The sequence below is a fragment of the Accipiter gentilis genome, chromosome 20 (genome assembly GCF_929443795.1).
Source record: "Accipiter gentilis chromosome 20, bAccGen1.1, whole genome shotgun sequence".
Taxonomy (NCBI): Eukaryota; Metazoa; Chordata; class Aves; order Accipitriformes; family Accipitridae; genus Astur; species Astur gentilis.
The window spans coordinates 19,345,642-19,370,314 of NC_064899.1; the positions used below are offsets into that span (position 1 = coordinate 19,345,642).

The window sequence follows — 24,673 nt, forward strand, 5'->3', positions numbered from 1 at the left end:
ATAAGGTTATAAAAATTGGTGCAGGGAGCTCGGAGTTATGAGTTACTACTAGAAATCCTCCAATAAAAACAAGACTAGACTCCATATTGATGGAGTCCTTTTAAAGGCAGTGCCCTTTTAATCAGCAAACAGGTCCTCTGTGCATCAAATAATTAAAAATAGAGCAAAGTTTCTGAACAAGGCGTCTGGCAGAAGCGTCTGTACTTCCATCTGTGCATGATTAGCAGAATGTTTCATGATATTTAAATAGCACAAGCTTTGCTCTCTTTTTTATTATTTGTTGTGCTGAAGACCTGTTTGCTTGTTAAGTGGTCTTTTTTGAATAGTTACTGGCAAGGAATCAGGAAAGTGTATGAAGACATCTTGTACACACTGCAAATGGCAAATTGTCCCTTTTTTTCTGAGAGACACTGCCCTTACTATTTTTTTTGTTAGGAGTTTTACCACATCCTTCACTTGGTTTTAAAATTTCTTATGGACCAGCTCCTTTCAGAGGGAGTTTAGCACGTGTTGCGGTCACTGCCCATGGACTACAGTTTCACTGATAAGGCTATTATTTTTGTAAGAGCGGAGCTCAGAGGCACATTACGGCGTGAGTACGCACCAGGGTGCGTTTGCAGGGTACGCGTGGTGGTTGGGATCTGCAGCTTCTGCTGGCAGTGCTGGGAGCCACGCGTTTAATCTGCTGCGCACACTGCTCTGAAGCCTTGCCCTTTTGGTAGGGACGTAATCAGCCAGGCAACAGCTTTCCGAGCGGTTTTGAGGCCTTAAGCTGGGACTCCTCCTCGCTGGCAGTCATTCAGCATCGGATTGTGCGTTCTTCGTCTCTGGCTAGCAACATGGCGTTTTGCAGTTGTAGCCACTGATTTCCCTTCCTACTGGTGAAGTTTCAGTGTGCGTGTTTTAGAGAGACCTGTACAAATAGGTATGGAATGAAAAGAAGCCACTGTCTGGATGCTAAGCGTGTTGCTGTAGCTGGCTGAGGGCAGTTCTGTTGCATGCAAGGGCCAGGTTGTTTGGAGCCGGCAGGCTGGCAGGGAGCTGAGACACTCTGATGGGCTCAGAGATCCTTTGTGGAGAGCCGGTATTCAGTCTCTGGACAATTTGTGTTCTTGGATGGGCCTGGAAAATAAGAGCTTTTGTGGTGCGTGTAAGTGGGGTTTACTCTGTAGCTGGGCTTTTTGTTGCTGTTTTTTTTTTGTTGTCCTGTGTTTGAGAAAGGCTGTGATGTGTGGATACTGACCTGGGTCTTCTCTTAACTTCAGTTCAGGACTCTAAAAGAAATTGTGGTTACTACTGAGAGCAAAGCTGTTCACCTGTCACCATAAATGTATAAGCTCTGAGTGTTCGTACCTCAGATAAAATGCTGAGAAGCTTAAGCCTTGGAGAAAGAGCCTGCTATGAGCCTCCACGTAGGGTTCACCTCACTTAGTGCCGTGTTACTGGTGTCCGTCACGCTGTTTCTGGCCCAGCTTCTGCAGAGCGGAGTGCTCTGGGGTCTCGGGGCAAATTCTCCTCAGCAGGGTTATAACTTAGGTGGGCAAGCAGTTGGAATTCAGGGGGGGCTGCTGGTAGGACCATCTTGCAAATGCCTGTCTGTCATGTGGTTTGGCCTCCAGGTGCCCAGGGAGGCCTGAAGATGGATGAGTAGATGCGGAGGAGTCCTGGAAGGGCAAGAGAAGGAACAATCATATTTTACTGTAAAAGCTTAGGGCAACGTGTATGCCTGTTCTTCAGCTAGACCTCTCAGCTAGGGCATGAAGCAGTTCCACTCACATTTTACCCATATCGCTCCTAAAAGTTGTTAATATTGGTCCCCTTAACAACTCATTTCTGCAGAAAGATGGAGAATTACTTCCAGAGCTGATTCTTGATCAATGCAGTTTGGTGGGCCTAATACCAGCATCCCTCCAGGAGCAGGAAGGAGATGGAGGACTCAGGCTTATTGTAGAAGGATGTATAAAGTTGGTACGTTGATTAAACTAAGACAAGTTTTGTGTTTTGCTCCTAGTACTTGTTCTCAGAATATACCATAATGGGTTTTTTGGAACAGCTTCAGCTTATGTTGTGAATGTGAATTAATTAACATTAGTATAAATTGCGTATTGTCCAGTGGAATTTGTTTTTCTGTGTTTTCAATCATGCTCAAGGTACTTCAAACACTTTAAAATAACGAGTTCAGCTATAATAGTGCTGTGGTTCTGTAGACAAACACAGCAGTCCTTGGGGTGCAACAGGAGATCAAATTTAAGGACGGTTTCACTGATTGGAGTGGGAATAATACTGGTTGTGATGTTAGTATTACCCCTGCTATTTTTTAAAAAGCATTTGTGACAGGCTCCTTATTTTGGCAGACTGGATTTTGCTGTTTATTACTTCATTTATAACTCTCAATACAGTGTAAACAGAATGATGGAAGAATTGCAGGGCACATTATTCATGAGCTGTTGTTTAAACCTCATTGTTGCACTTCTAGCCCTGATTATTTCACATCATGACATACTACATGAAAAAGCTGGTAGCCCTTGATTACCTGAAACAAAACCAAAGCTTCCTTTTATGACCCTGTAAAAGCACATTGTAGCAAAGCAGGTAGGATGGTAGGATCCTGTTGATTTGTGTGAAAAATGAGGGTTCTGTTAGTTGTCTGCAGGTCTCCTGAGGAGAGGGAGTGCCTTGTATCACTCAAAACCAATTCCTTTCAGCTGGCTGGAGAGAAGTATGGATAGCATCCAACATACAGATGTCCCCAAGTACAAGGATTATAATGGAAATGTTGATGACCAGTCAGTATAGAGATACTAGCAAGTATTTATACAACTCAGAGCTGTTGACTACTGTAGACATGTTGTTTTAGGCCCCGTTCCCACTGGCATTCCTCTTGACTTTTGGAGGGTTAGGATCAGACCCCTTTGGCTCAAATTTGGAGTGAAGTTAATTAAGACTGAAAGAAGCATGCACGTTCTGAAATCAGCCTCCAGTTTTGGAGGGGAGAACAGTGGAAATAACTGACCTGTACAATGATACTGAAGAACTTTATGGCATGATCAAGCCATATGCTGAAAATAAAGCTTTCTTTGAGTTATTTGGGATATTTCATTTTGATCTGTAGCTTGTAGTGTTGTTTATTAATGGAAAGCTCAATGTGGTTTGTGTGCATTCCTCATAAAGCTGTTCTTTGCTAAGTAGAAAAATGTATATATCTAATTAACATGCACCTTTCTGTATAAAGCAATGGGCATTCATTATTTTCAGTTTGTACTATTTATGAAAGCCTCTCCAAAACTTGGCAACTTGGTAGGAAGGAGTAGAAATTCAGTGCATTCTCAGCTGTGCAGCTCTGATGTATGTTGCTTTTGAAGACACCTGCATGTTATAATAAAAATACCCCTTATAGCCAAAGATATGTAACCACAGTCTAGATAATTACAAAAGAAAGAGACTCAACTAAGTACTGAAACAGGAAAAAAAAAAAAGCAAAAATAAAAGATTTTTTTTTTTTAAGAGCAGTAGAAACGGTAGAAGAGAGAATTACTATTCCATAAATATTGAAATAAAAAAGCTTGGTGATTCATTATGTGTTAAAGTTGCTATCAGTTAGGGAATATATGTGGAACAAAAGTCTGAAATACTAAATACTATAAATTCAATTGCTGTTTGGGGCACAGAAAAAGAATAAGTGTGTAGCTTTGCTAAAAACAAAAAAAGCCAATTTGGGGAAATGTATGAGTACTGCTAGAAAAGCTGAACAATACATTTCTATGTAAAATTGCATATGACTGGTGTAAGTGCTGTTCTGTCACAGCTAGGGCTGCTGAAATTGTAAGCAGGTAGCAAAAATTTACTGTTTAATATTTCATGAATAATAATTGTTCTGAATGCTTTAAATAGCACCGGAAATGTAGTGTCACAGACTTGACATTTGAATATTAATACTGATACTGAAACAGTCTCAACACAAAGAATGCCAGGACTGCAGGAGGAAGGACAGCATTTTGATCAGATAAAGACAGAAAAGTTTTAAACCCCTTCAGATAGGTTGAAAAAATGCCTTATGAAAACTGGGGCAAAATTACCTTTCAGGTTTGGGTATTTTATCTCCAGTTTTGGGAATATCCCTATACAGGTAAAGTTGGAAGCAAAGAGATGTTTTTCTGTCATTTCTGTCTTCCCCCCTCCTCTCCCATTTGCTATTTGATGAAGACTGTCTCAAAAAGTTTAATAGTGAATGGGGTGAAATCCAGTTGGCAGCGGGTCACAAGTGGTGTTCCTCAGGGCTCGCTGTTGGGCCCCCTTCTACTATCTTTATCAATGATTTGGACGAGGGGATCGAGTGCACCTTCAGCAAGCTTGCAGATGACACCAAGTTGGGAGGCAGGGTCAATCTGCTTGAGGGTAGGGGAGGCTCTACAGGGGGATCTGGACAGGCTGGATCGACAGGCTGAGGCCAATTGTATGATGTCCAACAAGGTCAAGTGCCGGGTCCTGCACTTGGGTCACAGCAACCCCATGCAGTGCTACAGGCTTGGGGAAGAGGGGCTGGAAAGCTGCCTGGTGGAAAAGGACCTGGGAGGGCTGGTCAACAGCCGGCTGAATATGAGCCGGCAGTGTGCCCAGGTGGCCAAGAAGGCCAACAGCATCCTGGCCTGCATCAGAACTAGTGTGGTTGGCAGGAGCAGGGAGGTGATCGTTCCTCTGTACTTGGCACTGGTGAGGCCGCACCTCGAGTCCTGGGTTCAGTTTTGGGCCCCTCACTGCAGGAAAGACATTGAGGTGCTGGAGCGCATCCAAAGAAGGGCAATGAAGCCGGTGAAGGGTCTGGAGCACAAGTCTTGTGAGGAGCAGCTGAGGGAACTGGGGTTGTTTAGTCTGGAGAAGAGGAGGCCGAGGGGAGACCTGATCGCTCCCTACAACTACCTGAAGGGGGGTTGTAGCGAGTTGGGTGCTGGTCTCTTCTGTCAGGTGGCTGGAGATGGGACAAGAGGAAATGGCCTCAAGTTGCAGCAGGGGAGATTTGGGTTAGATATTAGGAAAAATTCTTTACTGAGAGGGTTGTCATACATTGGAACAGGCTGCCCAGCGAAGTGGTTGAGTCACCATCCCTGGAGGTATTCAAAAAACGTGTAGACAGGGTACTCCATAACATGGTTTAATGGGCATGGTTGATGGTTGGAGTTGATGATCTTGAAGGTCTTTTCCAACCTAAATGATTCCATGATTCTGTGAGTAGCACAGGGCTACAAAGTGTTTTGGATTCGCTTGTACAAATATATGAGTGTATGTGGGTTCAGGAAAAGATGCATGGGGATGTATAGTCTTTACTGTCCATTCTTAAACTTGCTTGAGATGTATTGTAAGTTATCTTGTGTAATGTCAAGATTTGGCTATGGGTTACCTTATTAGAGAGACACCTTTCTTTTCTAAGCATAAAGTAGGGCTGACTTTGCCTTTTTAACAAGCAAGCTTGCTTTCCCCACATCTGTGTGCAGATAAGTGTCTGCACAGTCCCTTCGTTTAAGTTCATTATGGCTTGCCTGGTTCTTAGAAAAATGTGTGGTGAGATCAGAAGAATATAGCACTTCACATACAAATACACAGTAAGTTGCAGCCTACCTACACGATGGAGCCCGAGGACCTCTTTGCTTTTACAGTGTAACAAACTTCCCCCAAAGAGGGTGCAAAATAAAGATGGAGACTGGTGAAAATCGCTAATGATACTTTGCAAACAGAAGAGGCCAGCGAAAGCCAGGCCCACATGAGGAACAGGAATATTTCTGTTCTGCCGCTCTGTGTAGTGCAGTGTTGTTGTGGATGGTACCCCACTGTTGATAAATTTCTTGATAGCTTTTGGCAATTATGTTGCTATGTAGATAATTTGGTAAGTCACTTAGCTAGTGATAGTGCTGATAGGTACATTGCTTTTCAAAATTCCTTATCATGGAGTATGTAGAGCACATTTTTGGCTTTCTACTGCTGGCATAGGTTGCGCCAGTTTGATTTTAGCTTTTTAGCTATGTGCAAGCTAGTTAAAGGAGTTTTCTTTTTTGGGGGACAGGAAGGAAAAGTTTGTCAGCCTCCTTTCTGAAAGTGTTTTGGTAGTTGTGACTTCTTTTTCCCTTCAAAAATATATCTTGCACTTTCAGACTCCTATTTTCAGATGTGATTAATGGTAACTTTTATCTTTAGAATGCAAATGCAATTTTAGCATACTTTTGTATGTATGTACTCCTTTCTGCACAAACTGCTTACCAGACAAAAAGATAGGTATGTGTTTAAAAACCAACCCACCAAACCCATAATACAGTTTACCTTCTGAAATATTTATATACTCATAGCTGTAGGTGCTGCAACATATTTATGCTAAAGTGGCACCATTCTGCTTTGCCAAGTGTAAGCAGCTCCCTTTAGCTGCGTGTTACCCACTGTAAGTAGGAGGAGAAATCGGGCAGGTCGCTAGAACCATTGCAGTGCCTTTGTGTCTCAGCGGTGGTAACCTTACACACAGAAAAATAACCCCTCTGAGGTACCTTTTGCAGGGGTATGTTGGGGAATCCTGGATCCCTGGCAGTTGTCAGCATTCCTGTCCAAAGAGTGAAAGAACAGCACTTCTGTTAAGAACTGCAAATCCCCTGCTGCTGCTGTGCACATACAGACTAGGCAGACTCCTGACCCCCAGGTGATGCCAATGGTGTTTCAGCCTGCCCGAGTTGTTGAATTCATTAGGGACAATCTCATTTTCACTAAGGAGACCTGGACAAGATAGTAGCACATGGAGATGTTACTCTGCAGGGCTGTGCTGTTTGTAAGGTGATTCACGGCATGTACAGAGTGGATGGAAAATACTGTCCTGGAAGCATTCCATTTTGTTACTATTTTGAAGTCATTTTGCCCAGGCACAAATGCTAATGATTGTATGGGGAGTCTCTAGAGCTAAAAAGAGTGGAAGGTGAATCTCCCACACCTTGGGTTAGGTTGTAACTAGTAAATGACATTTTATTTTGTGGCTAGCTGTCCGCCTGACTATCCAGACCTCTGTTCTAAATAAAAACCAAGAAAATACTGAGGAGACTTTGGCCTGTTACGAGATGGGCTGCTGTTGCAGATGATTCTATAGATCTATTTTACTGTCTGTTCCTAACACCAAGATTTAGAAAAGAATCTTGTTTTTGAACTGCCCAGAAACACAACCCAAACTGGGGGTAATCATACTGAAACAAATTACTTTTTTTACATCCTATACATGCTGTGTTTCCCAAAGTATCAGCTACGTCTGCTGTGAGTGGTAGGATAATAGGTTAAATGAATTTTTTTTTTTTAAAACGCTCTAATATAGCTGCTCTTAGGGTCACAGAAGTAAATTGTTAAGATAACATTAATCTTCTAATTTAGTGCCTGAACCTGCTCCCTTGATGTTAGTGCAAATTAATGGAATTAGGATCAGACCTTTAAAGAATAAGAATAATAAAAAAACCCTAATACCCAACTGTAGTATCTTAGAGCTGACCAAGTTAAAAATATGAATGAAAAATTGTGACATATGCCTAATCCTCAGCTAACTTTCATGGTGAATGGAATAATCTTCCATGGAGCTGTGAGTGGCCAACATGTTATTGTACATCAGGGCCCTATTAATCCATAGATTATTGACAGAGCATATGGTAACTGCTCCAAAGCATGCCATATACAACATGCTTTTATCTTTGTATTATTGTTTAATACTACATTCTAACGTGTCACTGGGGATATATGTAGTCCTGGAAAAACTGTTTGCACTGTGGTATTTGCTAGCAATATGGCCAGGATGTACACTAGATATTCAAATTATGTATGCTGCAGAATTTGCAGAATTTGTGAATTTGCATTTTAAAATACTTGTCATTTCTGGAAATACCCTGAGGTGTAACTGTCCACAACTTCCCTCTACTAAATAATTATTAAATATTTGCTTTCAAAGCTGAATCATTAGCCATCTGGGGAGTGAGTTTCCCAGCTAGTGATTTTAAAACATTGCAGTCAGGACTGTGACCCAGAAAGTTGGGGTTTTTTTAACATTATTGCTGTCCCGTTCATTCATACCTGTGAATTACTGAAGCCTGTTAGCTGAATAGCCCTGCCTCCCCGAGTGCAGTTTATTACCCTGCCTTTTAGAAAAATTGATGGCTAAGAAGAGGTGTGTACAAGACCAGAGGGCCTCATGTAGTTAAATCTGGAGATGTTTCACCTGGCATTATTTGGACAAGGAGAAATAAGTTGCTCATGCCTCTGGTCAGTGCTACCTAATTACATGTGAACCCTTGGGAGGTAGGGCTTCAAACCCTGGGAGAGCAGACTGACATCTGTCCTTCCCATGGGGACATTTCGGAGACTGGGGGGGGGTGGGTTATGGGAGTGCTGGGGTCTTTCACCTGAAACGGTGAAAGCTGGGGTCTCACCTGCCTGTGTGCTGTTGGGGGATGGGGAGCTGCCTGGGGGTGGTGACCAGATTTTCATTTTTCCCATCTGCCCCGTCTGCCCTTTGTTGTTGCATTTTGGTGAGCTGCTTTGTGTACGGCATTTGTAGGATTTTTGAGTGATAAAGAGCGCTAAATAGAAATGCATTTGTTATACCTGTATCTCACTCCTGTAGGTATCCCGCTAGCTTTAGTGATAAATCCATCCCCCACCTTAAGCAAGTCCACCACATTTGGGGCATTTGGCTTTCCCGGGGGCTGCAGGGCAGGGGTGTCTCCTGCCCCCTGCCCCGCTCCACCCTTGGCCGAGCTGCACGGCAGAGCCGTGCTGGTGGTGGGGCCTATCCAGCCTTTCCCGAAGCCCCTGGGGTCAAGGAGGGCCCTGGGCTTGCCCCTGGCCGAACACCACCACCCGTGTCTCCCCGAGCACCCGTGGGTGCGTGCTTGAGGCCGGCCGCTTCCCCCCGACCTGCCCGCCTTTCTGAACCCCAGCCCCGCTGCCTTTCCTTGGCGTTCTGGAGCAGCGGCTGCTCCTCGCAGGGTTTCTTCCGCTGCTTCGAGCTGCTGCAGGGTCAGGTTTATCCCAAGAGTGTGTGCTTGCGGGTGCCCGATGCTGGTGGTACAGCCGGGACGTGGGTCAGAAATAGGGATGAGGCGTGTGGGGGCTGCCTGTGAGCCCGCATGCCTTCCGCACAGTTTCAGGATACCTGGAAAATATTAAGGCAGTTAATTGCTAGGCCTGGTATTTGTTTAAATACACCCCCAATGTTGTGTGATGTCTGTAACCCAAAATTTTCTGCCCTCTAGGGACGTTGCCCCTTTGGGGTAGCTGGATACGACGTGGTATCATGGATATGATGACGGTGTTGCACCACGCGTGCGTGACTGCAGTGAAAGTACACGCTGTTGCAGTCTTTTTGCTGGAGGCTGCATGCTGCAGAGCATTGTTGGTTACGTTGGTTAATTGGTTTGCAGTGTAACGGTGGTTTTTAGTTTGTACTCTGTGGTGGCAATAGTGACCAGTGACTGTGGTCTGTGAACCATTTGACTGAGAGCTTGCCTTTGAAGAGCAGTGACTCAGGAAAGCAAGCTGGCTGTCAGCTGGTGCCCAGTTAGTTGCTCTGTGGAGGCTTCACTTTTACTGGGAAAACCTTAGGGAGCTTGCAAATGGAAAAAGATTGAAAGCCTGCTCAACTTTTCCTCAGGTGAAGTGAGATGATAAAGTTATCTTTTTGGTGTGCTGATTGTTTTGTAGATTATTAATTACATTTATTCATTTTCACATCATTTCTCCTGCTTCTTTCCTATCCTTTTTGAGTCAGTTGATATCTTTGTCTTTCTCTTTGAATATATGTGCATTTTTCTGATATCCAAAATTCTTTATTGATCTAATAAAGTAATTAAATAGAGTGACTTTGAAAATGCAGTAGGGTAGCTTAGTGAATTTATTTAAAAATTAATATTTAACATACAGCATCTTCTGTAAAGTTACCAAACATTCTGTGAGCAGTACTGTAGTTATGGCTGTTTTCAGAAACTTGAGAGTTTGCTGGAAAAAGCATTCTTTGGAGTAAAATATTTTCTGCTTGTTTCCATTATGAAGGAGAATAAACTGTTACTGTCTGTGTTTGTGGGAATCCATCCATTCGTCAGACCTTGTAAATGATAATGGTCCCCCGGCCATTTTTGAGATACTGAAGTGTGGAAGTGAAACCCCCCTCATTTCATTATTTAGATATATGCAAATAATATTTTTTTTCCTTTTTTACGCTATCTCTTGACAGCTTTATAAAAATTCCACTCCACGCCCGGTAGATGGGCCTGAAACAGAAGAAACCAGTCCTGAAAGTTCAGCCTGGTTCATATCTGAGCGTGCTGCCTCTCTTGCTTCATTGCGAATTCACATCAACCCACTGGCATGATAATGTGGAACGAGCTGCAGAGTCATCCGCAACTTTGCTTCATCTTGAGCAGTCAGGCTGGCAAGAGAGTGGCAAATGCTCTTCAGCAGGAGGTTTGATGCTTAGAAAAGTCTGAGATGGGGCACAGAGTTGTGCCACTTACGGGAATAAATTCTCGCTCGGATGGGGATGGCCTTGCTTCTGTCCTGTGCCTGTTGGTGCCACAGTGCAGGGTGACAGAGGAGGAGCGGCAGGTCATGCCCACGGGGCAGGCAGGAAAGCTGCCTGCCCTTCCTAGCGTGTGTTCCCCTGGTGCTTTGGTGGGCCGTGCCCATGTGCTGTGGCAGGGAGGTGCTCGCTGGGGGATCGCTCAGGCAGCGTTCTTTGTGCTAGGACTCATGGAGCCTTGCTGGAGTTCAAGTGAACTGTGCAATTAGTATCATTTTAGCTTCCAGTTGGCTGTAGTAGTAGCAGGAGGCTGTTTCTGCTTTGCATAACTAACTAGAAAAGATATTTTTACTTTCCTACATGTACGCCTTATATAGAAGAACATGCGGTGTGGCTTTTTGTCAGGAGACAGCATGAATTGTATTTTCCAGTGTCACAACTGGCAAGTGTGAAGCCTGCATCAAAATGCTTTTCCCAAGCTACCTTTAGGCTGACTAGGGAGGAGTACTGCTGGGTGTGCAGGATGCTCATACCTGAGCTTGGGGCAAATGCCTACTCTGGTCCCCACTGGCATCAAGTGAGTTCTTCCATTGAGTTTGTTAGTAGTCAAACTGGGGAAGTGATCTGAGAAATCTTCTAGCCTGAAGGATGTGAGATGGGAACAAATGGGAGGAACCCCAAGTGAAATGAGGGAAGCAGTGGGCTAGGAGAAGGAGGGTCCAATAAAATCGAATAATAAAACACACCCATAAAACTGCAGGACCTTAAGTTTGAAAGAGCAGCTGTATGCTTACATGCTAGGCACAACTTTGATTTCTAATTTGTCTCCTTCCTTCAGGCTTCCTCCTGCCAGAGAGGTGGTCTGTGTGCCTGCTGCCTGTAGCTGGAGAGTCCCTGGTCTGGTTACGCCAGCAGTGGCAGAGGGCCATAGGCAAGGGAGATAAGAGTCTTCCCTGCAGCAGTCATTGCTCTTGGGTGGGTGTGCTTGGCTGGTTTTCCAGATCACAGGCTTCAGGCAGTGGGGCATTAGAAATATTGTACGCTATTAAATTGAGTGTTGGAGCATTTGGCTGCACTAACTGCTGCTTTTAATAGAGTTCAGATTTGAGATTTTTGGGACTGAGAGGGTTTGGACATAAACTTTGTTAATTTGGTTTTGAAAAAGGAAGTTCTTTCATGCTTTGAAGGAAAAAAAAGATGAAGACAGAACTGCAAGTCTCTTCCTTAAATCAAAGTTATCTACCTGAAATGGGAACAACTCAGCAGAACAGTTTAAGTAAACATGGCCATAACTGCTTATCTGAGACACTGGCATCCTCTCTTCTTACTGTGTTACTCTTTTGTGGTATCCTGGTGTCTCTCAGTCACTGATGTGTTTGTTCTCACAGCACCTCCTTCACAGGCATATACTTTTATATCCATTTGATAGTTGCCACCAAGATTTGAGGCTTCATCTGAAGAGCTCGCTCCAGGACTGTAGGTTTTCTACATCTCTGTAGATGAGATTTCTGAATTGTTGTCTGACTGAAAGGTCTTTCCCCCTCCAGCCCCCACTTTCTCTCCATCTCTGTCGTGCCTTCATTTATTGTGGGGGGGAAGAAACAGAGGCAACTGTTCCTGAGAAATCTCAAGTTAGTGTTCAGAGCAGAACAGGATAAAATCTAGGCCAGAGATGGCAAATGACTGATGATGTCCAGTTGTGGCCTACTTGGGGTATCAGTGAGGGTAGTATAAACACTGGGGGAATCGCTGAAAATCATGTATGTATGTGAGAGGGCAAGGAGTTAGGTACTGTCCTCTAAAGCTAGTGTCTGAGCGTGAGATCATGTTTCTTCTACTAGGTAGAAAAAATGCGCTGTATTGTGAGAGTGGTTTATTGATACCTAACAGTACAGCTTGGGTGGTTTTGCCTCTGTGTGTTAAAATACTATAGGGTCCCACTGGGTCTCTTATCCAGGAAGCACTGCCACTTACAAAAAGTAACTTTTGTGTACTTAAGTGCTTCCGCTGTACTGTTGCTTGAAACTGCATTATTAAAAATAATTTTTTTATGTTAATATTTTGCTTTTACAACCAGCTTTTAAAGGACCAATTTATTTTAATTAGTACCTGAACAACAACAAAAATGTTTTAGTTACAGAATGTAGGATAATAATTTATTTGATGGGTCTAGTAAAGTAAAAAATTCTGTGATATTTGGTATAGTACTTCTGTATGTTCTGTAGCATATTCTTTAAAGTAATGGAAAAATAAGAAATGAGAAGTGAGTTGCTTTTTGTTTTTTCATGGGAATTAACATGTCTATACATTTGTGAGGCTCTAGTATATGTTTTTCCTCTTTTTGGCTATGTTACAAGGAACAAAATCAATTAAAGAAAGAAAAAAAGAAGACTGTGCCTCTCTCTGCCAGTTCTGTCGTGCTTCAGACAGCAGGGCATCAGGACATGGGAAGTGATCTCAGCCATATTTTTAGTCATATTTTAAAAAATGATACTTCTTGGTGAAATAGTCTCCAAAATTATAAAGCTAGTACACATGCAAATATAAGTATATTGCACTGCCAGTGTCAATCTAGTACATAAAGAGCTTCACAACTGTTTGGATCCGCTCTTCTTTCATAATGGGCTGCAACTTGTTTACTAATGCTTGAAAGTATGTACACATCAAATAAATCTCTGGTATTTGGGCCATAGTGTACCAGCATTATGCAAAGGGAAGATTAACCACACTCTATATTAAGCTGCGATCCACTTTACTCTTGATTCCTAGCTATACTAAATCAACCAAACCATCAAAGAACAAAATTAGTGGAAGGGTAGCTCAGACAATAGATTTATTTCCATGTTTATTTGTGTTATTGTTAAGAAAAGGGCAATCAGAAGAGCAAATCTCCTTGGGGCCCAGGGCATTATAAATCAGTTGTAAGACATGAAGTGAGCTTTTGGGTGTGGAAAACTAGCAACAGATGCAAATGCTACATAGCTGCATGATATGGTGCATACGGTGTTGCTGCAACAGCTGAGACAATTACACTCGCTTTGACTGCTGGTGCTGTTAATGGATAGTCTTTAGCAAGCATTATATTAGCAAACCCAACACAGAATGAATTTGCAACAGTGACTCAAAAGACTTTCCTAACATGAAGCACCTTTATTGCATATCATTTTAGCTCTTTCCTGTTTTCACTCTGTTCTCTTTCAGCGAAAAGGTCAAGAAAAGCAGTAGCTCAGTGGCTGAATTTTTCAGAAGTGCTTTACAGCAGGGAAAGTGGGAAACCTCTTAAAGTGGTGTCTTATTCAGTAAGTTAAACCTTTTGCTCTTCAGTTAATTTATTTTCCCTATTTTTTTGTTGAATCTTATGTATCAGATTAATTTAAAGTGATTTTTAAGGTATCTCCAGGCAGGTGTGGAACTCCTCATCCCCACCTCAGCTTTCCCCCTCCTCCAGAGGTAGCCTTTGGCATATGAAACCCTGTCAGCCCACCTTGCTAAACGTGGTAGCATTGAGTCAACTGTGTCGTTTCATAACATGACTGTCCATCTGCACTGAATGTGGTTAGTTGCCATTACAGTTACAATATATAGTGTGTGCCTCTTTCTTCTTCACTTTCCCTGCACATGTGTGTGCATGCACCCACGTGCTTCAGTAATGCTCTCCCTTTGTCATTGCACTCTGAAAGCCACCAGCTGCATTAACAAGAGATTTTCAAAGCCCAAAACAGGAGCTTTTGAGCTTTCCCTAAAGCAGTAACATAGGTACATTTGATGCTACTATCACTATAAGAAATTAAAAGAAGAGAGAACTGTATCCTTTACTTTACAGTGACAGATAGAAATGGAGGCACATGGGAAGATTTTCTTGATGTAGCTAGAGCTTCAGTTAGTGCTGGTGCCTTAGCGTTGATTCAGATTGGTCAGAGCCTTAAAAAGTTAAGTGCTGAATATTCAAATTTAATTTATAGCATTAAATTAGGACAGCTTAAAAGTTTAACTAGCCTTAAGGGTGCTATGTATTTCCAGCCAGGCCAAAAGGACTTTCAGCTGGTCAGCATTTCTTGTGATTGGGCCTGATACTACTTACTGTAATTTTCTTGCACACCTAATATTGCTGCATTTTTTTGCAGGTATGAGTTTCTTTGCTCACATCTTTTCATGCCTCATTTGCTAACTCTTCTGTTCTGCAAAATTGGCATGATGACAGCAGGCAACTCCCTCATCCTTTTGTGTTAGGACTAATCCTTGGGGTTCTTTCTGATGTGTCTCCAGAAATATGTATTCAGTTTAGCCTGAATGCTGATTTGATTTGTAATACTAAAATGTGGAGAGTGCAGATCGCTTTCTGAGTATTTTCTGTCTCTTAAAAAGAAATCGTTGTAGAGGTGTGCATGAACAGTTCCAGAATTTTAAGTTCTCTGTCACATAAAAAAAAAGTTTTTAAAATACAGATGTACTTCGGCACATGCCTAAGTACTTCACTGAATCTCTACGTTTCGCTTCATTTAGCGTACTTGGAGCTTTACAAATAACAATTAGATGACTGGTCATTTAACAGGTTGTGGTATTTTAGTGCTCTGAATTGTGTTTTTCTGCTTTGGCATGATAGATTTTTGTTTTGATTTCAGATTTTATGGCTTGTTTTTACTTAAGTCTTTTTTTACTTAATGTATGATTTACTTAAAATTTTGTTGCAGTGATTGATAGTTGGCTTTATTTGATACCTGTTTATAGGCATTTATTCATTACTTTTTCAGTGTACTGATATTTGTCAAAAGAGAATGATATTATTTCATTTGTCAATGAAAATGAGGCTATAAATTACTGTAATTTTGAGATACATTTCTGGTATGAGCAAATAGTATTCCCTTGGTGAGTTTTCCCGCTATGGAAAACTGGGTTATGCATAATATATTTTAGAAAAGACCTGTATTCCTATAAAGAGGAATGGCATTGTGCAACTCCTGGAAACTATAAGAAGAATATAAATGTATGTATATTCATATTCAAAGTATGCCTCAGCATCTGCAGTGTTGTTCCTTCCGGTTCACTTAGGGGACTGGAAATCGTTAGTTGTGGGTTCTGTTTCTAATTTTTTTTTTTTCTTTTTACCCCAGTTCCGTAGGACATGAGGTGAATGGTTCAATTCTGTGCACCTTGGTGCAGTCACCTGCCAGGTTCTTCTCAGAGCTACCCTGTGTCTTCCGCTGGTGTGGCTGCGTTAGGTCCTGAGGTGATGATACCCACAGTCAGCAAAGATCAAAATGAATGTCACACAGTTGTGTGACTTTGTATTTTACTGACAAATACAAAAGGATTTAGCAAAATTACGACTCAAGAGTAAGCTGTGGGAGGAGGGAGGATATGATATATTCTTCCCTGCTAAAATCATAGTGTTAACATTCTTGGCAGCGTCACTGAGCTCCGCAGTAACTTCTAGTTTACATTTTAAAAATGCACCAAATAGCATATACTGTTTAATTCCGGGTCACATTACGCAACAGAATGCGATTGCCTCAGTGAAGCACATCTGCATTGTGAGAGTAAACTCTCCTGGGAAGCAGGCGCATCTTCTGCAGAAGTCGGAGTGAGGCGTGGGCAGGGCATTGCTATTTTGGCAAGCAGAGGGAGCCAGTGCTGGAAAGCTGCCTCACCTTTCACTTTCCATGGAACTTACCCTTTCTCCCTGTTTCAGGCACCAGCCACTGCCACTTGCTTCTCCTAGTGCTGGTGTGGGGCTGGGGCTCCTTTCAGTGGTTGATTAAAGCATTAATCTGGGTTTTGGGAGCCATGGTGTTTGCTGTCTGTCTGGCTTGTTTGTGATCCCTGAGCAGGATAGGCTATTAGGGAGAAGTAAGGAATGTGATTCAAAAAACATCTGGAACAGCTAAGAAAATGTTTTGTTTTTATTAAAAAAAAACCCAAACCCACACCTCTGTGATAGTATCTTCTTTAACTCCTAAGTCAGCAGCTGTTGATGGCAGGTACAAAATTCCTGTCATTTTTATACTGCATTTCAGTTTGCTTCTTCCAAGCTTCTCTCTTGCTGGAAGCAAAGTCAGGGTCCTGCTATCTCAGTAAGGTGAAGTTCTTCCTGTCATCCTAAGTCTTGGTTATCAACTCCTATTCCTCTTATCAGCATGCATTATGTTTTTATGGCAGTGTTTAGCAAAGACTTTCCAACAGTGCCTATGACAATGTAGTTGGACTGCTCTGTCTGATAGAAATTAGTCCCTCTTTAATGGGGGGCTCTGGATGCTTTCTAACACAGCTTTCTTTGAAGCAGGCTGTGTGTCTGGTCGGCTGGTCTGTAATGTGGGTGCACAGAATTTCACAGGCACTATTCGAAGTAGTTATTCATGGTTTGCTGTTAAACTGCAAGACTGGAGTGAGTGAGATTCCCCAGGGGTCTGTCCTGGCTTTGGTAATACTCATTGTTTTCATTATTGAAATGATTGATGGAGCAGAGAGACCAGTTATTAAATTTACATAGGATAAGAAGCATGGAGGGGGGCTGCAGGCTCCTTGGAGGGCAGGACTAAAGTTCAGAGCTGCCCAGGCTAACTGGAGAAATGGTTTTGGGGAAAAAAACCCCACCAGGATACAAACTTAGAAGCACTGTACAGGGATAGAAAAATCCAGTTGCATGACACAGGATGGGGAACGGCTGACTCAATAGTGGTCCTACAGAAGAAGGTCTGTGAGCTAGAGTTGGGCTGTGCTGGAGGCAGTTTGGCCTGGTTTAGTTGAATAGGGTGTTAAAAATCACAGCTGGTTCCCAGACCACCAGAGAAAACCAGCCTGCAGCATGTCCTGCTCTCCTGTCCCCTGGGAGCTGGGCTGCCAGTGCTCTGCTGAGCGGGCAGCTTTTCCTTCCCTCTCCTGCCTGCTTCGGCTCCGACCCTGGAGCTGGTGACCCTGCAGCTCCATCGTGAGTGCCGGTGGAGAAGAGCCCCGTCTCAACTCCTCCTGGGCCTGATCTGTGTGCGCAGGACAGCGCATCTGAGAGAGAAGGGGATCGTGGACCTGAGGCTGTGGGAGTCATACAAGGAATAAAGTTTCCCCATCCCTGCCCCTCGAAATAAGCGCTGTTTTGAGGTGTGTAAAGAAAAGGCACGAAATAACCTGTCTACTCCACTCAGTGTTGGAAATGGCTCAACATCTAGTTTGGGGCATAACATAGTCAAGAGCCAGCTGGATGGCATCCAGGGAGAAGGCAGTGAAAATGATCAAAGATTTGGAAAACATGACCTGGGAAAGAAGATGAAAGAATTGGGATTGTTTAGTCTACAGGGGAGAAGGCCAGTAACAGACATGATAGCAGTGTTCAAGTATGTGGAAGGTTCCTACAGGGAGGAAGGGAATAAACTGTACAACTGCTGGGGTTAGGATGAGAAGAAATGGGCTTAATTTGAAGGTGGCAAGACTTGGGTAAATGTTTAAAAAAGCTTTCAAGTGATAAGGGTATTTTAGTGCTGCAGTCATTTGCCTTTGAGAAAGTCGTGGAAGCATTATTACTGGAGGTTTTTATAAAACAGACAAGTCTCCTCCAGGAATATTTTGGGCATTGCTTTGGGGAAGGAGGTGGAATACATGCTTCTGAAGGTCGTTTCCCAGGAAATAATGAAGGAATTTTTTTTTTTTTTTTTGGTGATCCTGTGAACTTGGGTCATCTCTAATAACTGAACAAATAACTCAGAAGTTAGTGGAATTCATTATTGCAACGTATCAGTGGTAAATAGACAGCTGATTTATGCGCAAAAAGCGATGATGATGATATCCTTCTGCTCTCTGTTCTAGTTTAAAAAAAAATATCTGTGAGTAAGCTAATTTTACTGGAATGTTTCAAAAGGCTGTTCCTGTAAATATATTACTCTGTACAGAAATAGAGGAAGTGATGTCGGTTGGCTCAGCTTGTTGAAATCTTGTGCAAACACAATCAGTAGCCGCTAATACATAGCGTGGCCATAGTAAAGCCAGCAGTAGTCTATGAGGCACAGGAGTTTTACACGAGAGCATGATGTTGTATTTTCAACCTAGATGTTTGTGGACTTGTTACTTCTTTTATGTGGAGTCGGGGAGCAGGCTGAGAAGAACTAGGCTTTAATTACCTTATTGCTATCTATATACATGAGTTATTCTTCTCCGTGGTCTCGTTACATTAAGTGCATGAGGCAGCAATTGAAGAACAAACCTCAAACTTGTCCTTTGCTTCTTAAGCCAAAAAGCACTTTGGCAGCTCCTGCAGCCACTGTGATTGCATCTCCCCATGCGTTTACTGTTCAGTGTATGGGGGTGGCACAGGGGAAAAGGAGAGGTTCTTCCCTGTAGTGTAACCTCCTCCCTTGAGGAATGGCTTGTGGTGTCCCCATGGATGCTTTCCTCCTTTTGTTCTCGCTGGAGGATCACCTCCATGACTTCGCAAGTTTCTGCAGGTCCCCTGAAGCCTTCTAACTCATTTTCTGCTATAGAACAAAAAAGTATTTTTCTTTTTGAAACACATCTTTCCCTGTCCTCATTGCTGTGCAGGGCAGGGAAGAGGAGGTCCGTGCTGCTATAGCCTGTGGGAGCAACCTGGGTGGTGGAGGTGCTACAGGACACCTGCAGGAGGGACTCCTGAGTAGGTAGGGCCAGGCAGTTTGGGTCTGGTGAGAGCAGCCAGGCTTCTTGTCTCCGGCTCAGCGCAACTCCCGGCTTGACAGCCCCGAGGGATGTTTTGTCACTGTCATCCTGGGACTAGGAGCACTGGTGGAGGATGGTGCAGAGTCACCACGTGCCCAGCACGGATTTAGCAAGGCTTATCGTAATCCTGGCAGGATCCACGCTAACCCTGAGCGGGCAGGCATTACCACGCCTTCATGTCCCCAGCCCTGCAGCTCTGGCCACGCAGTGCTGTGCTTATGCCAAGAAACCTGCTGCTGAGCCAGTCCTGGTGCTTCTGCATCTGGAAGAACTGCCCTGAGCACTCAAGAGTTGCTGGCCATTACCTCTTTGCAAAAGCTCCCTCCTCCTAGTCTGCTGCTGTGCTGGTCTGTGTCCTGATGAAGCACGATAACAAAATGAGGGCATGCATTCACACGTGCACATATGTGCATGTATTTTAGCCTCTTGCCTTTTTTTAATTTGAAATACTAGCGTGCATTTGTGTCTGCCCCAGTGTATCTGCCATGCATCAGCAAACTAACATTCTTCTTCATGATCTGGAGTGTCCCATCTCATGAGAAATGAATCAGCACTGCTCCTCCTGTGGAGGGTTCTGCAGGGGGACTTAAATCGCGGATTTCAATTGTGACTAAAATCAGCAAGCAGGAAAACTATTAAAATAATCAGCTTCTAAATCTTGTTTTACATTTACTCTTTTTAGTTATTGTCCTTACAGAAGGGAATGCTTTCAGTACTTGAAATAATTTTATATATCTTTTTTAGACTACATTATATTTCTACAGATGTTCCACCAGTAATCTGGTCCAACATAGATTTCTGTGGGTCTCTAATTTTTCTATTTATTTATTTTAATCAGTGGTGCGTTTTCTGTTCACTGTTTACTAGAGTATATTTTTGCATGTGACTTGTCTCAGGCTACATTCACGTGAAAATAAATGTTCAGCAAAAAGGCACAAAAAGGAAATTTTGCAACATTTCTGTCACATAACTAAATGCTTCCTTAAAATAGGAGCTGGGAAATAGGAGGGAAAAAAAAAAATTAAACTTGTTTTGCATTAAAATTAAGCCATTTTTAAAAGGAACAGTTAATTGTAGTTAAGTCAAATTTTATTTTTTTTTTGGTCACAGGATCGTAGATAAGAATTTTGGTACTCATAGATCGTGAACTGTTGCACATCACTTCCGTTAAGAAATTATTTGAACTCTTCTTTTCTTACCTTTATAACTTCCAGTTCCTTTCTGATGTTTGAGCTAAGCATTTAACTCAGCCTGCTAAATGCACTGAAATGATGACGACACCGTCTCTCTGGCCTGGCAGAAGAGACTGCTACTGCAGGCTGATGTAGGATGTCAGTCAGTCCTGGTTTAAGAAGTGTAGTCAGTAACTGCTGTCAGTTCCAAGGTTTGATTTGCTTCGAGATTTCAGCAGCAAACACATCCTTCTCTAAATGTTACTTAAAAGAAAAAAGCTGGATTCAAATGGTTTCGATAGATGCAGTATTTGTACGTAATATGGATCATCACAACCTGGTTTAAAATATGTCTTAATTTACATACATAAACACATGAGAGAGAAGTCACTTGCATTTTAGTCTGTATGTGGAAGGTGGTGACCTAGCTCCACTGTGCCCAGCAGGAGAGAAGAGGGTTGCACAGCAGACAGAGGAGAGGAATGGGGTTTGGGGCTTTGCTGTTGTGTTCCCAGTCACGTTCTTAGATCTTGCGGAAGTGACTCTGCCTTTCAAATTCATCCAGTTGTAAACGAGGAGATGAGGCTGAGCACTGTTGAGAGATCTTAGGAATAAAGTTAGTAATTTTGTTTTCTGACATTCTACATAATTTCTCCCAGGAAAAGGCAAACAAAACGCTACTTCACCTTTTAGTAAAAAGTAGTGCCACCATCCCTTCAGGGCTGCAGTGATGGCTGTTGGTCCCAGGAGGGGCAGCAAGCTCAAGGCACATATGGATCAAGTGTGGTAACACTGATCACTTGTGGAGTCTGGCAGTTTTCTTCTGAGGGAGCTTTGCAAACATGAGCTGGAAGTAAAGATACTAGACAAACTCATTTTCTTTCTCTAGCGTGTCTATGAAAGGCCAGTTCTTGGAAACTGGGCAAGGAATTAAGGATGTGGTGCTGAGATAAATCTTCAGAGATGTGCACCGGGGGGAGGATCAGGTGATTCCCTCTCTTCCATCTCTCTTAGCCATGACTTCTTTTGCTGTGCACACTCTCTGGCATTGCTCCTGGTCACGGTTCATGCAGAGGGAGAAGTTATTGCTCCTGGCACATACTGTGCTGGTTAACTGTTAGCAACATGAGCTCTGCTCTCTATCACATACATCTTTCCCTTCTGCTCTCCTAGCTTGACCCCCATCCTCGGCCACCTTTGATGCAGTGTGTCACCCTCGCCTACCTGTGTCTTGCATCTCGGGTCAGATGGATGAGTGCATGTAATGGCTCCTTTTCAAAGCGGATGTGCAGAAGTGTGTCTATTGCCAGGGGACTGTGGCCAAGAGCCATAGGAACCTTTTTGCAGAACTATCAGTAATGGTTTGTCATCGATTTGTCACTGTTTAGCAGCCTCCGTGCAGAGGGCCCAAGAGCCCTGTAGTGGGAGTTATGTAGGTGCAGCACTTTCTCCAGGCTGAGGACAAGGCAGCCCTTGCTGAGCCTCAGTCTGAGTTCTGATGTTGCTAATTGTCTTCAGGTTAGTCAGCGCTCTATGTCCACATGCAAATTGAGCAGTGCATTTCAGGAATTGCCTGCAGAATATATAGAAGCACTTGCATCATGAGTTCAGAGAAAATCAAGCAGCCCATGGAGTGCGAAAACCAGCAGTAAAATGGGTATAACGGTGTTTCTGCATGACCAGACCCTTCAAGGGGTAATGGAAAGATTAGACTCTGAAAAAAACCAGTTGTGTATCAGCTTCCATGAATCCTGTGCTTTTTTTTTTTTAAATTTTTTTTAAAACAGATTGCCAGTGGAAGCTGTAATCAGGGGCATGTTTGTTTATAGAGCTACAAGGGGGAAGCCAACACAGTGATTTGTGGCTGCAGACTGATTCACTGCTGCTGCAGCCAGCGAATGGTGGGCAGGGTGGGGTGGATTTAGGAGTACGAGAGACACTGACTGCAGACAGCTAAGAGGGACCTTCTGCGAACGAGTGAAGAAGCAGTTCCTCTGCAGACAGGCCAGAAAATGGAAGTAGCAGCTAGCAAAGCCTCTAGACAAGATTAAAACCGACAGGAAATGAAAACTAACTTCACTGTTTTTCTTACAGGCTGACCGCCCTCCCCCTTCACTAATGCTCGTGATGTCCGTAGGAGAGCAGTTCCTCTACCTACTTCTTGGAAGGCGCACGCTCGGGTTAGAAAAGTGCATGACCAAAGGGCAGAGCCAAGCTCTGCTGTCAGTGGGGCTGCATGAGCCTTGGCTCTCGGTCCAGCTTTATTTTAGACACACAGTTACTGTCATTATCTCCGTAAAGCTGCGTTTGAAAGCAGGGACATGTGTAAAGAAGGAAAGTACAGCTCTTTCCTGTCTCTCTCTCTCTCTGCCTGTTAATCTGTTAAAACAGATCTGTTGCTGTGCAGAGTGTGTTAGGCTCAGCAACTGCTCTTCCTCGGCATACCTGCCAACTTTTGAAATCTATAAATAAGGATGTTTGGAGTGAGGGGAATAGACACACCTTCTAACTCCATTGAAATACTTGGACACAACATGCTTATTTTGGCAGGACAGATTGGGAAAAATGAAATATATATATATATATTGCTAGAATATAGGGACTATTTCTCTCAAATAAAACAGCTGGCACGTATATGTGGCTAAAGCAGATTTGCTTAGATTTATGCTAGTCATGCTATGAGCTGCACTAAAAGAAAATGAAACAAGTCATCTTTCATCCCCCTCAAATGCAGACCTTTGCCAAGGTTTGTTTCTTAGAAATGAGATGAACCTGATGAAGCAGGATTTTGTGTCTAAAAATAGAGCATTTTACTTTTCATCTTGCCCCTCACAGGCAGGGTATAATTCTACCTCAGCCAAGAAGTGAGATGAAAGGCGATTTGAGCTTTGCCTTATGTCTCTGTCTGCTTTTGAGCTCGTGACAGAGGGCTGTTGTCTTTTCTGACCAGGTTCAAAAGTGCAGCAAGTAGTGATCCTGATGGCGAAGAACCACCATTGCAAGTCATTTATGTGGTCAGGGCAGCAGCTGCATTTTGCAGGTAATGTGGCCTTGCACATGGCTGTATGGTTTCTGCTACCCAAGAACATGGTGCTTGATTTCTCGGGGCTAAATGTTCCGATCTCACACCAAAACGGGGTTTGCAATCCTGAACAAAAAGATGGAGCTTCAAACCCGAGTTGCAGGTGTACTGGAGCATAGCTCTACAAATAGCCCCAGCTGCTCTTTTGCCTTCTCAAGACGGGTATGAGCTGTGCGGCTGTGGCTGCCTCCCGGCTCTGCAGGTGCACGCTGCGGAGGCAGAAGGGGGCCAGGGGGGCCGCAATGCTGCAGACTCCTGCCCTCGGCGCCCACCAGGAAGGCAGAGTCTGACTAGCAGGAACAGCAGAACTGGCCGTCGGCCAGGTTGAATGCCATGATCCCAGCAACAGCTTCCTTCCCCCCCTTCTCTTCCTCCCCACCCCGCTGCCCGAGTGGTTTGGGGGTGGTGTCCCAGGGTGCTCGTCAGGGTGTGTGCGTGTTGGGGGGGGGGGGTGCTGTGGCTTTGCTTTTCTGTGCTTTTTTGCACGTGGATCTGTCTGCACCTGTTTGCCTGCTGCTTTTCTAACCTCTGTGCATGGCGTTCTTTGATTCACGGGATTGCGAGCGTACGAGCCAGCGCATGGCAGCTTGGCACGACCATTTCATTAGAGCAAAGGAGACCCGTGTCCTGCAGCATTGTTTTAGGAAAGACATGTCCCATCTGCTGCTTCTTATCGCCCTTTTTATCTGTGCTGCTGACTCATGCAGTGTGGTCTGCTCAGTTCTCCATTACAGTCACATCACACTTTGAGTTACCTTTATTATGACTCACACTTGTTTTTTCACTTGGCAAGTGTCAAGCCAAAACCAACCCAGTCTTGTCCCTCTCTCATGTGTTCTGTCCTATCCTACCATTTACCTCCAAGTCTTGTCCCTCTGTCATAATCTTGTCCTTCCCTTCAAGTAAACCACCTGTAACTAAGTTTTAAGCTGTGTAATTTCATCTTTCATAGCATCTCTGCACTGTGCACCTGTGAGATTGCCAGGCTTGTCCTAAAATACGTTAGTTCCTCTTACTTGCCTTCACAGATATGTTTGGTGGGGAATATTTTTTTATTTTTAGTTGTTTACTTTGTTTAAAGAAAAAGCATGTTTGTTTATGTTTTGGTGTGAAATTTTGCATTGGGAGATCATGTGCATCTTTCATATATCTTGATGTGTAGTATATGCACATGGATCCAAAGCCTCTTGACTTCAAATTTGCCTGTGTGCTGGGCTAATGAGT

General features: G+C 43.4%; 1 protein-coding gene across 12 annotated transcripts in view; it reads left to right on the plus strand.

Annotated features, from left to right (window-relative positions):
* Positions 1–24,673, plus strand: part of ATXN1 (ataxin 1) — a 229,353-nt gene that overhangs the window by 16,662 nt on the left and 188,018 nt on the right. For 5 of the 12 annotated variants that reach the window (XM_049824135.1, XM_049824137.1, XM_049824142.1 and 2 more), the window contains exon 3: positions 13,721–13,818. The exons of 4 other annotated variants lie outside the window; for them this stretch is intronic. The gene's annotated coding sequence lies outside the window, so the exon portion shown is untranslated. Of the gene's footprint in view, positions 1–1,839; positions 1,969–10,234; positions 10,465–13,720; positions 13,819–22,461; positions 22,548–23,317; positions 23,408–24,673 lie in introns of all 12 variants that reach the window. 3 more of the 12 variants (XM_049824140.1, XM_049824139.1, XM_049824138.1) reach the window with 3 other exon arrangements.